We start from the raw sequence: 11,406 nt of genomic DNA on the forward strand, positions 1-11,406 counted from the left end.
TGCCCATAAAATCATGTTAATAATCATCACCCTAAATCTATCAACTAATAGTAACCCACTATAAGGTATCTTGTTCATGTCTTTCCTTTTATGCCCTAGGATTCTTAGCCTATTAATGAACTAGATCAAGATCACTTAAATTGAACCAATTCATTGGACCAACATGTATCATATATACCTAGGTCACATAAATTCATATATCTAACAAGAACCATAATGTATAAATAGGATCATGAGCCATAAATCAACATAAATGTCTACATTAGCCCATAAATCATATTTATGCCCAAATTAACATCATAAGTCATAAAAATCATGAATAATAATAAATACACCAAAATATACCTTAAATACTTAGGCATCAAGCTGGTACACTGGCTTCCACCCGTCCAGTCTGATCATTTCTGCTAATCCATAAATAAAATAATTATTAGATTGACAGTTCTAGGTGTGGGGTATTACATCTTCCCCTCCTTATAAGAATTTCTTCCTCGAAATTAACATACCTTGATCATGAAACAGCTAGGGATATTTCACCCTCATATCGGACTCGAGTTCCCATGATGCTTCCTGTCTTAAATGGTTCTTCCATAAGACCTTTACCAATGGAACGGATCAATTCTGCAACACTTTGCCTTTCGTCTTTCGACTATCAGTTCAACCGATGGAGCCACCTGTGCAGGTACGCATCTATCCCCCGCACTCCATTGTCCCTGAGCAAGGCACTGGCGAGTTTTTGCTCAATTCAACGAAGCAAAGTGTTTGCAAAATCACTTCTTTGACCTACAACTGTTGCACAGTCCCAGTCAAAGAGGGGCATTCTGTAGACATCTCATTTTGTCTTTTCCCCTGGAGGTTTCCCGTGAAGATGACGAGTACCCTCCAAGTCCTAGAACTGATGTATCTGTGGATGTAGCGTCAGTGTGCACTACCTAATCGTATACCAATCGACAATTCCCCCTTGCTGGAGCCCAAACCAGAGCCTCCAAGCCCTCCAAGAACCCCTGAAAAGGCTAGCCCTGACCCAGACCACTTGGAACCAGCTTGGCCCAGCACAGAACCTGGCCCAAACAGCCCCTTTCATGCCTGTCAACACCGAAACCTAGGTCGACACTCAAAGACCCCAAGTCGACATCGACATATCCCAGTTGACTGTCGGATAGAACCTTCCTATTGTCTAACTTACCTTGACATTCAAAAAATAACCTTTGACATCCAAGCCCTTTCCCCCGATGTCAAGTGTTGTTCATCGATAACCACTCGATGTCGACCTCACCCCTCTTCGATGTTGACTCGACCCCAGTTCACTGTCGAATTTGTGCAAATTCGAGAAGCCAAAACTTGCCATTTTTTACTCCGATCTTGATTCCCTTCGCCACCAAGCTCAATTTGGCAACTTGGATCTCAATTTTGGCTCTTATAAGCCCCAAGAAACCTCTTCTAAGCCAATAAATCACTTGCTACTACCCCATTGCCCATAATTGTTACATCTACACCGGAGGTTCTAATGGTTTATCTCTAACCTCGTGACGTGCAGATGGTGCTGCCATGAATGCTGATGAGCTATTCTCAATGATGGTCAAACCCAGCTACAAGATTATTGACTTTGACATGGGTTTTCCCATCGAGGAGAGGTTCCTCAATCGGGAATGAGGGAAATTCGTCGATGGTGACTTCACCAACTATCCTCCCAGTACAAGCCCTAAGAGCGATGAGTACCAGAAGGAACACCCCGTGTCGGGCCATATCAACACTTCGTCTGTCGATGAAGTTAGCATCGCTGTGAGGAAACTCTTTGGGGTCACAAAGGACACACTGTGATGGACGAGGGGTAAGTTACTGACCCAATCTATTTCTTGTATTACCGTCTCTAAGTCTTTGATGTGTGGTCCAAGTCCGGACCATTTTAGATTGTTATTTGCCCTGTTCCTATAGGAATCACCTGCTGGCCAAATTCTGCTACTCTGGCAGATTGACCCTTGTTCAATCAAAATGGCATAACTTCTTCATCCGAACATCATTTTCCTTGAGTCTTGATTTGTTAGAAACTAGACTCATAGGACTTGATTTTGTTAGAAGAAACCATTTTCCAATTCTCCCTCCAAGTGAGCTGAAATTCCACTTCAAATCCAAACCTTCCTATTGTTGTTGTCTTTGGTCGATTCGGATCAACCAGTCCGATCAGCCAGTGCTGCTGTTGTGTGTATTTTTCATCTCTGATGTGTGGGGCCCAATGTCTCACACCATGAATCACCTCCCCGCATCCCGATTAACCCGTGGGAATATTGCCCCGGTAATGTGACCATGTGGGGCCCACCTATAGCCTTAAAGGGCTTAGGAATAGGCTATAGAATGTGTTTTTAGCCAAACAGGCCTTAAGTCAGCCTCTATGTAAACTACATTAAACTTCATATTAGAACCCTATTCATTTCATTGGAGAAAAGGAGAAAAGAAGGAGAAGTAGAGAAAGAAGAAGAGAAAGAAGGAGAGAAAGAGGAGGAAGGAAGGCTAGGAACCTTCTTAGCTTTGGAAATTCTAAGGTAAAACCCTAACCCCACGATTTTTCCCCTTCGCAGGAACCCTTGTTGTTTCTGATTTGTATCATTTTAGAAGTTTAAACCATAGATTTACCAATCTCTTGGCCCCCATGTTAAATCCTTCATGTGTATGAGCTTGGGAACCCAAACCCATGAATATGCAACCCAATCTCTTGCTCTTTTCTTTAAAGTTTTAGAACATGAACCCCTTATGTGGGTTCTGATCTTCATAGACTCATGGTCAATTGTTAATCTCCCTTAGACCCCATGGTGATTTTCTGCTTAGGAACCCAATTTCTCAAGCATGCATGTTAAAACCTTAACCTAAAGGTTGTAATAGAACTGATATAGACTTAATCCAACCCTTCCTTGTATGTATTCTGCAGATCTCATGTGTTGAAACCCATACATGTTGGCTATGTGAACCATAAACCCTAAAACCCCCATGCATGTTCAATCTTCCCTTTGGATTATGAAGTTTGTCATAGATGTAGCTTACTTGTGATCCCTGATCATCTTTTTCAATGTTAGATCAGTAAAACCAAGCCAAAACACTGATTGCATGTAAAATTTCTCGGGCTGTACAGTATTGGTCAATTGCCACTAGTTGATTGGATGGACCAGTACCAATCGACCACTACCTGAAACTTAAACCAAATTTAAACCTGACTAGCCCCATGGCCTGAACCATCATATAAGAGACCATTTATGTATACCAAATAGGAAACCATGCCTTGGTTGTAGGATTAAGCGCTTGCCAATCCCCCAAAAGATGCCTTGTGAGGGAAGGTGCAACTTTAATTCCTTATTGCACACCAACCAGCGTGCATCGCTCCCTCGCCCGGGCCAGGATCTGGGCAAGGCATTTTGGGTCACTCCCAACAATCCCCCTCAAATGCATGCCCAATAACAGAGCACCCATGGCACCAGGGAGACTCGAACTCACGATCACCTACTCTAATACCAATTGTAGGATTAAACGCTTGCCAATCCCCCAAAAGACGCCTTGTGAGGGAAGGTGCAACTTTAATTCCTTATTACACACCAGCCAGCGTGCATCGCTCCCTCGCCCGAGCCAGGATCTGGGCAAGACATTTTGGGTCACTCCCAACATTGGTGCTACCTTTGGACAACATATTGATTCACTCGAGTTGATTGGATCAAATAGTTCAGTCAACCAGTGCAAGCCCTTGATTGAAACCTTGATCAAACCATGTAAGATCTCTTAGATTATCATCTGAAAGCCCTGTGGTGAGAAACCATGTAAAATTTCATTTATCCCTTTTAGTTTTGCTGCTGTCAGCACTACTGGTCGATTGGATCGAACAGTGTTGTTGTCTTCACTATTTTAAGTCTGGCCTTAGTTTAGATTTAAGACCAAGGGTACTCTTGAACCCTATATCCACTTAAACGTTGTTTATTACTTGCTTTTGATGAAATCAATCTTAGGATATAGCGCTTTGCTCAACGAAGAGTATTGGAGAATGATTGAGAACCGACAATCAGTTGAACAACTAAATATTAGAAAAGGTGAGTGGGTTTTGGGTGATTGTTTGGGTTTGCCTATAAACATGTATATATATTCGCATCATTACAAGCATGTTGCATAATATTATCTTGATTAATGAAATGATGTGATTATGAATTTGAAGTATGTTTGAGAATCATTACTTATGTCGGGTCATGGTACCGGGTGTGCCGGTATCGAAACCCCATGGAATAAATTACTATTGTTTATCATATTGCCTTATATGTTGTGCCATGCTGGTACCTGGATGCTAGATGGTATGGGACGTTGATGCACCCGGAATACCTCTCAGGACGATAGGTTTTCGTATAGTATAATTACGGTTAGGATTTCAGTTCCCTATGCTACGACCCTTACCAACAGGGGTTTAGGTGTTGGATAATTCGGGTCTGCCTCTGGGTGGTCATTGGTTATCGGGGTCTGCCTCTGGGAGGTAATGGGGCTATTTTCGGTGCGAGCCCCCTCGTAACATTTGAGGTTTCACTGTGGTGATAATATAAGTGACCCACAATGCCTCCCGAGTTGTTATAGTAGCATATACCATTGACTTAGTACTGTTTGTTAGGTGAAAAATCTACTAACATTTACATGCATTTATAGACTATGTGAATTGTTTGTATATGCACTCCCCATCCCCACACTAGCTCAGTGGAGCTAACCCCCTTGTGTACACACTTTTTAGATTATAATGCAGATGGTGGGTACTTCGCTGGTCTTGATGTTCAGACCTTGGGGTATGATGATACTGGCGCCGAGGATCCAGAGGCTGTGACTGAAGAGCACGGTGATGGATGTCCTTGCGATGATTGTGTCTATGGGCCGTACTGTTGAATGGGATTTGTTCCCATTCTTTTCTTGATTTTGGGGGCGTCATGCCTTGTATAAACATCTGTTGTTATACTTTATATTTTGAGTAGTTATTTGTTGGTCAGTCGGAAAGTGGTTAAATTTATGGAATTATCATCTAGACAGTTGAACATACAATAACTACTAATGTAAACGCTTCCGCTTATTTCTGATCTTTTGGAATGTAATATTTCCTCTTCCGTATTCTAATATTAATATGTTTTAATGCTAGTTAATGATTGTGTATTGGGACACTGTATTCGCGATCCTGGTAGCTTATTGGGATGACACGTGTAGTCCCAGTCATCCCTTTTTATTATATTTTATTCTTTGCTGGAATAGGAGCGTGACAGCATGATATCAGAGCGTGATGCTCTGCACCGATCACAGTCTAATGGAAGACACTTGATTTACTCTCCACAACTAGGTTCTAACTTAAAAACTTCAAGAGAATAGTTGAAGTGTGTGCAAACCTAGGGAGAAGACTAACTAGGTGTGAAAGCCGAGAACAGTAGTATATAATAGGAGAACGAAACATGATATCAAAGAAATAGACTTCTATTAATAACCCCAGCTGATACTACAACGACCTCCTACAGAAGCATTTATAAAACTTCAGCTAAAAATTCCAAGATCATACAGGTGCACAAACTATGTGATGGATCACTTTCCCTTGAGTTATTCTATGCCTTAAATGCATTGACGATCTTCAACTTGAACAGGTATCCGACATGGTTAATACCCGTATGAGGAGGGTGTAGGTGTAGGTGATCACGATAGAGGGGTGACGAGAGGGAGAGATGTGGGTGGGGGGAGGGCCGGGTAAGCAAGTGCCGGAGTGGAAATGCAAAGGATGGGGGCAAAACCTACTTGGACCTTGGGGTGGATTGTAGAGGGTGGGATGGGGAGATGGCGTTGGCGAAGAAGAAGGAACAGTAACTAGGAGAAGATGATGTGGGTCCTACTAGTTTTTGGTATTTAAAAGATAAAAAAAATACAATTTATAAGGGTAACATTGAAAATAAAACCAAAATTGATTAATCTGAGTAACATTAATCTAGTTTAGGTACCCCAAACATAATATGTGAAACATTGGGTATCTAAGCTACAATTTCTCAAAACATTAGGTATTCTAACTACCATTTACCCTTTTAATGTCCTTTTCCTTCTCTAACTCGCACACTATTCTCTCTCAGCTCCTTCTTTCACTCTGACTTCCTCTCTTTCTTTTCCTTTTCTAATTTTGAAAGTAGTTAATCAAGTGGAGCCCACCTATGACTAGGATTTAAACATAGAGTCCTAAATATAAATCCTCTTATTGAACCTTAGACCCACACTCAAATATAATCACAACCACAAGGCTAGCAGCTAGCTTATGCACAAAGCTCAACAAAATAAATACGTACATCAAATTAGCTACATTGGCAATACACTGGATAACATACTACTTAATAAAACATACACTAGCACACAATTAATAAGGTTCAAAATTGTCAACTCACCTTCAATATAAACAATTGGTCACCAAAGTCAAAATCCTTAGTTAACCACTGCACAGAATATGCGATAAAAATAAAAAGGCCAAATTACCCTTGTACTTTGGGCATGGGTATTACATAAACCCATGGCTAACTTCATCTTTTGAACCATTTCGTTCAACCCAAATCAAACCAATATAAAACCACCTACTTATATATATATATATACTAGCAAGAATACATGTGCAAATGCACGTGTAACCGTACGTGGATTCTAAGTAGAGATATTAGAGAGTGAAACTAACGAAATCAGAATTTACTCAATAATATATGCCCTTGTATAGTTACATTGTAAACAGTGATAGAGAGATAGTGAGATATATATATATATATAGATAGATAGATAGATAGATAGATATGAGATATATATATATATATATATATATAGATAGATAGTAGATAGATAGATAGATATAGTTTTAGATATACTTCTTCTCCCATTTTTTTTTCAATTTTGAAACCATGAATTTTAATTAAAAACAAACATAAAAATGATTATTTTTAAATTTAAATAATAATAAATATTATTAATTAAAAATAATTATTGATACTAAGGATACCTAAGATTTAGAAATTATAAAAAAGAATGACCTATAGATTAAGAATAGAAAATTGAAATTTTAGATAAGAATGAAGGATAAAAGTGGTTATTGAAAGATTTGCTTTAAATAATAATAAATATTATTAATATTAATATTAATTAAAAATAGTAATTAATACTAAGGGTACCTAAGATTATAAAATTATAAGAAAGAATGACATAAAGATTAAGATTTGAAGAATGGAATTTTAGATAAGAATGAAGGGTAGAATAGAGAACTGAAAGATTTGTTACTAATTAAAAACAATAATTAATACTAAGGGTACCTAAGATTATGAAATTATAAAAAGGAATGACCTATAGACTAAGAATAGAAAATTGGAATTTTAGATAAGAATGAAGGATAAAAGAGGTAATTGAAAGATTTGCTTTAAATAATAATAAATATTATTAATATTATTATTAATTAAAAACAGTAATTAATACTAAGGGTACCTAAGATTATGGAATTATAAAAAAGAATGACATAAAGATTAAGATTTGAAAAACGGAATTTTAGAGAAGAATGAAGGGTAGAATAGGTAACTGAAAGATTTGCCACAACGTGCTATATATATATATATATATATATATATATAATGATTCAGCCTATAGCTTAATTCCATTAGGAATATTTAATTCCAATACATGTCATTCATCATTATATTATTATAATATTCTAAACAACATATAGTATGGCTGTGAAATATTGTCCCACACCACCTCACAGTCATAAAACATCGTCTAGAATACTTACCAAACACGGTCTTTATCCCACACTAGCTTCCATTGGTATTTCCTACACTGCACCTACCAGTATAGAATCTAAAATAACATATGTAATTTAGAAAGAATGCATGACCTTATATGTAACCTGAAAACCCCTATGATAGATATTTGCATTACACTTTACCTCCGCACTACCAACGTTACATGCTTACAAGTATGGAATTAAATAACCTGGCATTAAAACAAGTGTTGTACAATAAACCGTGAGTATGTAGGCCAATAACCAATCAAATTATTTTGAATTTCTTTTAAATAATAATAATAAACCAGTATTATCGAGGCCTCGAATTTCGATCAATCAAAGTCCAGCAATTCACATACTTGGATGTTCACCCTATAGGGGTGCGGAAACCCTATTGAGGATCACCTCCATTCATGTATATACCCCATACAATGAGTGTCTGATGTGTAGTCCATCTTGTCAGTATACATCAACCATTGGATCACCACGATTGCATGAAATATAAACGAATAGTAAGTGCCTCTCAGGTGCATGAAAAGAAACTACCAGAATTTACCCTTGTGAATACAATGACGGTAAACTAAATCGGGAATTTCGATGGATCAACGTTCAACACAATTAGGTTTCCATACTTATACTTTCATTCTAATCTCTATTAGGAAAATATATACTGTGGCAACCCTAGAACAGAGTGCTCAAATCTGTCCATAATTGTGAACAAGTAACGATAAAAGTGAGTAATTGCACATTATCGAAATAATCACAACAAACACATGGATATAAAAATGTAATAATTAATTTAATCAAATTAAATTGGGTTTGTTGGACACACACATCAAATGTAAATAATCCAACATGACGTTCTCATTTGAGGCCTCCGGCAACGTACTGGTAATGGTATAGCAACTTGTACATTTGATGATGCTTGGATACCCTCCCTACTTGGTGGTTATATCACTAGCTACCACCCTCACCCTTCTTTCCCCCTTGTATCTGATCTCATTATCATCCAACTAAAGAATGAGAATTTGATATCTTAAATAACATTTTCTCAGCGCCGGAGTCCTTTGCCATTGCCCAGATTCCGATTCCTATCATTGATACTACTAATGATTAGATTTAGACCCCTTCCAAAACTTGTTGCTTCTTGGTAAAATCTGCATATCACCTCTTGGTAGATTCAAATGATTTCCCTCACAGTCTACTAGCTCATTTTGGACATGGCTTTGGAGCTTATCGTTACTCCCCAAGATTAAGCTCTTCATATGGTGGTGTTGCATTGACTAGCTCGCTGTTAATCAGCTCCTTGTAGCAAGGAACCTTACGTTTTCTTCTCAGTGCCCCGTTTGCAAGGACTAAGAAGAAATTATCACACATGCTTTGTTCCTATGTCCCTTTGCGGCTGAATGCTGGTGTGCTTCACCTCTTCGTATCATCACCTTGTGGACTTCACTAAATTGGCAATTTTGGAAATCAAGAAACAACACTATTTTTAAATTTTCTACCCCTGATCTGTTTTCCTCTATTGTTGCATTTCAATTTTTGTGGAAGAGAGCAACATTGGAGTTTTATCTCCTCCTTTCGGAGTCCCTCGTGGTTCGCCTGTCACCCCTTCAGATCAACCCCCCAAGTTGCTGCTTTGCACTTGTGGATGGTTCATGGTCCTCTTCCACTTGTTGCAGAGGATGGGGCTGTCTAGTTTGTGATCCGACTGGCCGCTGCCTTGGTGCTAGATGCAAGGCCAACCTTGGCCATTCAACGTCCTTCTTTGAGGTAAAGGCTAGATGCGACACTATATTTCTTGGGCACTGTTAGGATTTTTTGGGCTTAATTAATTATGCCATACCTATTGGTGTGGGTCCACATGCATAAACCATGCTTGGGAATAGTTTTAAGGATATTGGGATATACTAGTCTTTTTCATTGTTTGGGTGGATTGGATTAGGGTTTGTATTTATTATAAATACATGGTTAGGGTCACTGCAGCCTCTTAGTCTCATTCTCTATTCTTCTCACAAGAAAGGGAACCAAAGTGGGAGGAGAAGGCTATGGAAGATCCAGACCGTGGGACATCAGTTATTGTTCGAGGATGAATCAAGCTTTGGAGCTTTTCCTTGTTATTGTTCTTCGCCAGCATACGTGGGTGATAGGTACAAGTTATTTTCCCTATTACTTTATTCAGTCGTGTTCTAGTTCTTTGTATGGAGATGGATTCGGGTTTGAAAAAACCCAAGGTTGTTCTAACACAGAGCCATCCATACAGATCAAGAATCGATTATTTATTTGTGTGAGCACTTGAATCAATTTTTAACAACGAAGAACAATTTTTTTCGAATTTTTTCAGGTGAACCCGTACTTATTTTGGCCTCTGTCAGAATTTTTCACCGATGAAATCAAAAATTTTTATACTAGATGATAGGACTTGGCGAGATGAACGTTTTGGTGGGTGGATCGCCGTCGTCGACGGTCAGATGTGCCGACCGAAGTGGCGGGTGAGATCCACTCTCTGACTGTTTTAAAAAAATAATAATAATTATAATTATTATGACATCATCGTGACGTCAACCACTGTGACTTGCGGGCTATGTTTGACCCAGTCAGAGAAGGACCCGACCCGGGTCAAAGATACCCTGACCCGGTCAACTGGGGCCAGATCAAACTGACTCGGTCAAAGATTCTCTTACCTGGTCAAATGACTCAATCTGAGACCCATTTTTTTTACCCGAAAGCGAGGTTGGGTGAATCGGTGGTCCGAGTTGGTTGAACCAGATTGGGTTGGTTCGGTCCGGTTTGGTTCACTCCTAAAAAAAGAAACTTCCAGAGGCCCGTGTGGGTTCGTTTGGATGAATTTTGAGATGCAGTTTTTCTGAAACATCTATTTTTTTGTGCTCTTCATTTTAATATGCAATTCGGCATATGTTGAAAAATCGGAGACCACCGTTTTGATATTTTTTACGTTTTTCTATAAACCTTAAATGCATGTTTAGGTCAATTATTATTTGTCAATGAGCATGGAACTGTAGCCAGGAATTATGTGATACATGATCATCCTTAAGTGCATTAATTTTTACTGTAATCCCACACATATTAGCTGCAAACTAAGATTACATGATATTATGGTATAGTTAGGCGGGACCCACCAAAGTGGCATGCTTAATTGTATTATAATGCCTTGTAATTCAAGGTTTTATGATCAAAATTACCATGGCAGCAAAGTAGATAATGTTAACCCAAAGGTGACGTTGTCAAAGTTAAAGGTTAATGCACAAGAAATTGAGAGGCATGGCCTAGGGGTTTCTTATCACCCAAAGGTGGAAGAGATTTTTGAACGTCATTGCCTTCTCACGGTAATTGCGGTAAGAGGACCAGTGCATTCCATCAACCAAGGTTGAGAATGTAGTACGGTTGAAACTCTTGTTTAACTAGTTTTGTTACTAGCAAGGTTTAATAGGTATGGGTGTACTACATCAAAGTGTTTGTCGATTGATTCTTGCAATGGTTGTTTATTTGCCTTAAATGTTATCACCAGGATGGTTTCCAACCTTAGTTTTTTGAACTCTGTCCCTGTCCTTTCTAAGGAAAACTATAAGAAATGGCTTGAGGAGTTAAAACTAGTTTTGGGACTT

The sequence above is a fragment of the Telopea speciosissima genome, chromosome 7 (genome assembly GCF_018873765.1).
Source record: "Telopea speciosissima isolate NSW1024214 ecotype Mountain lineage chromosome 7, Tspe_v1, whole genome shotgun sequence".
NCBI classification, from domain to species: Eukaryota; Viridiplantae; Streptophyta; class Magnoliopsida; order Proteales; family Proteaceae; genus Telopea; species Telopea speciosissima.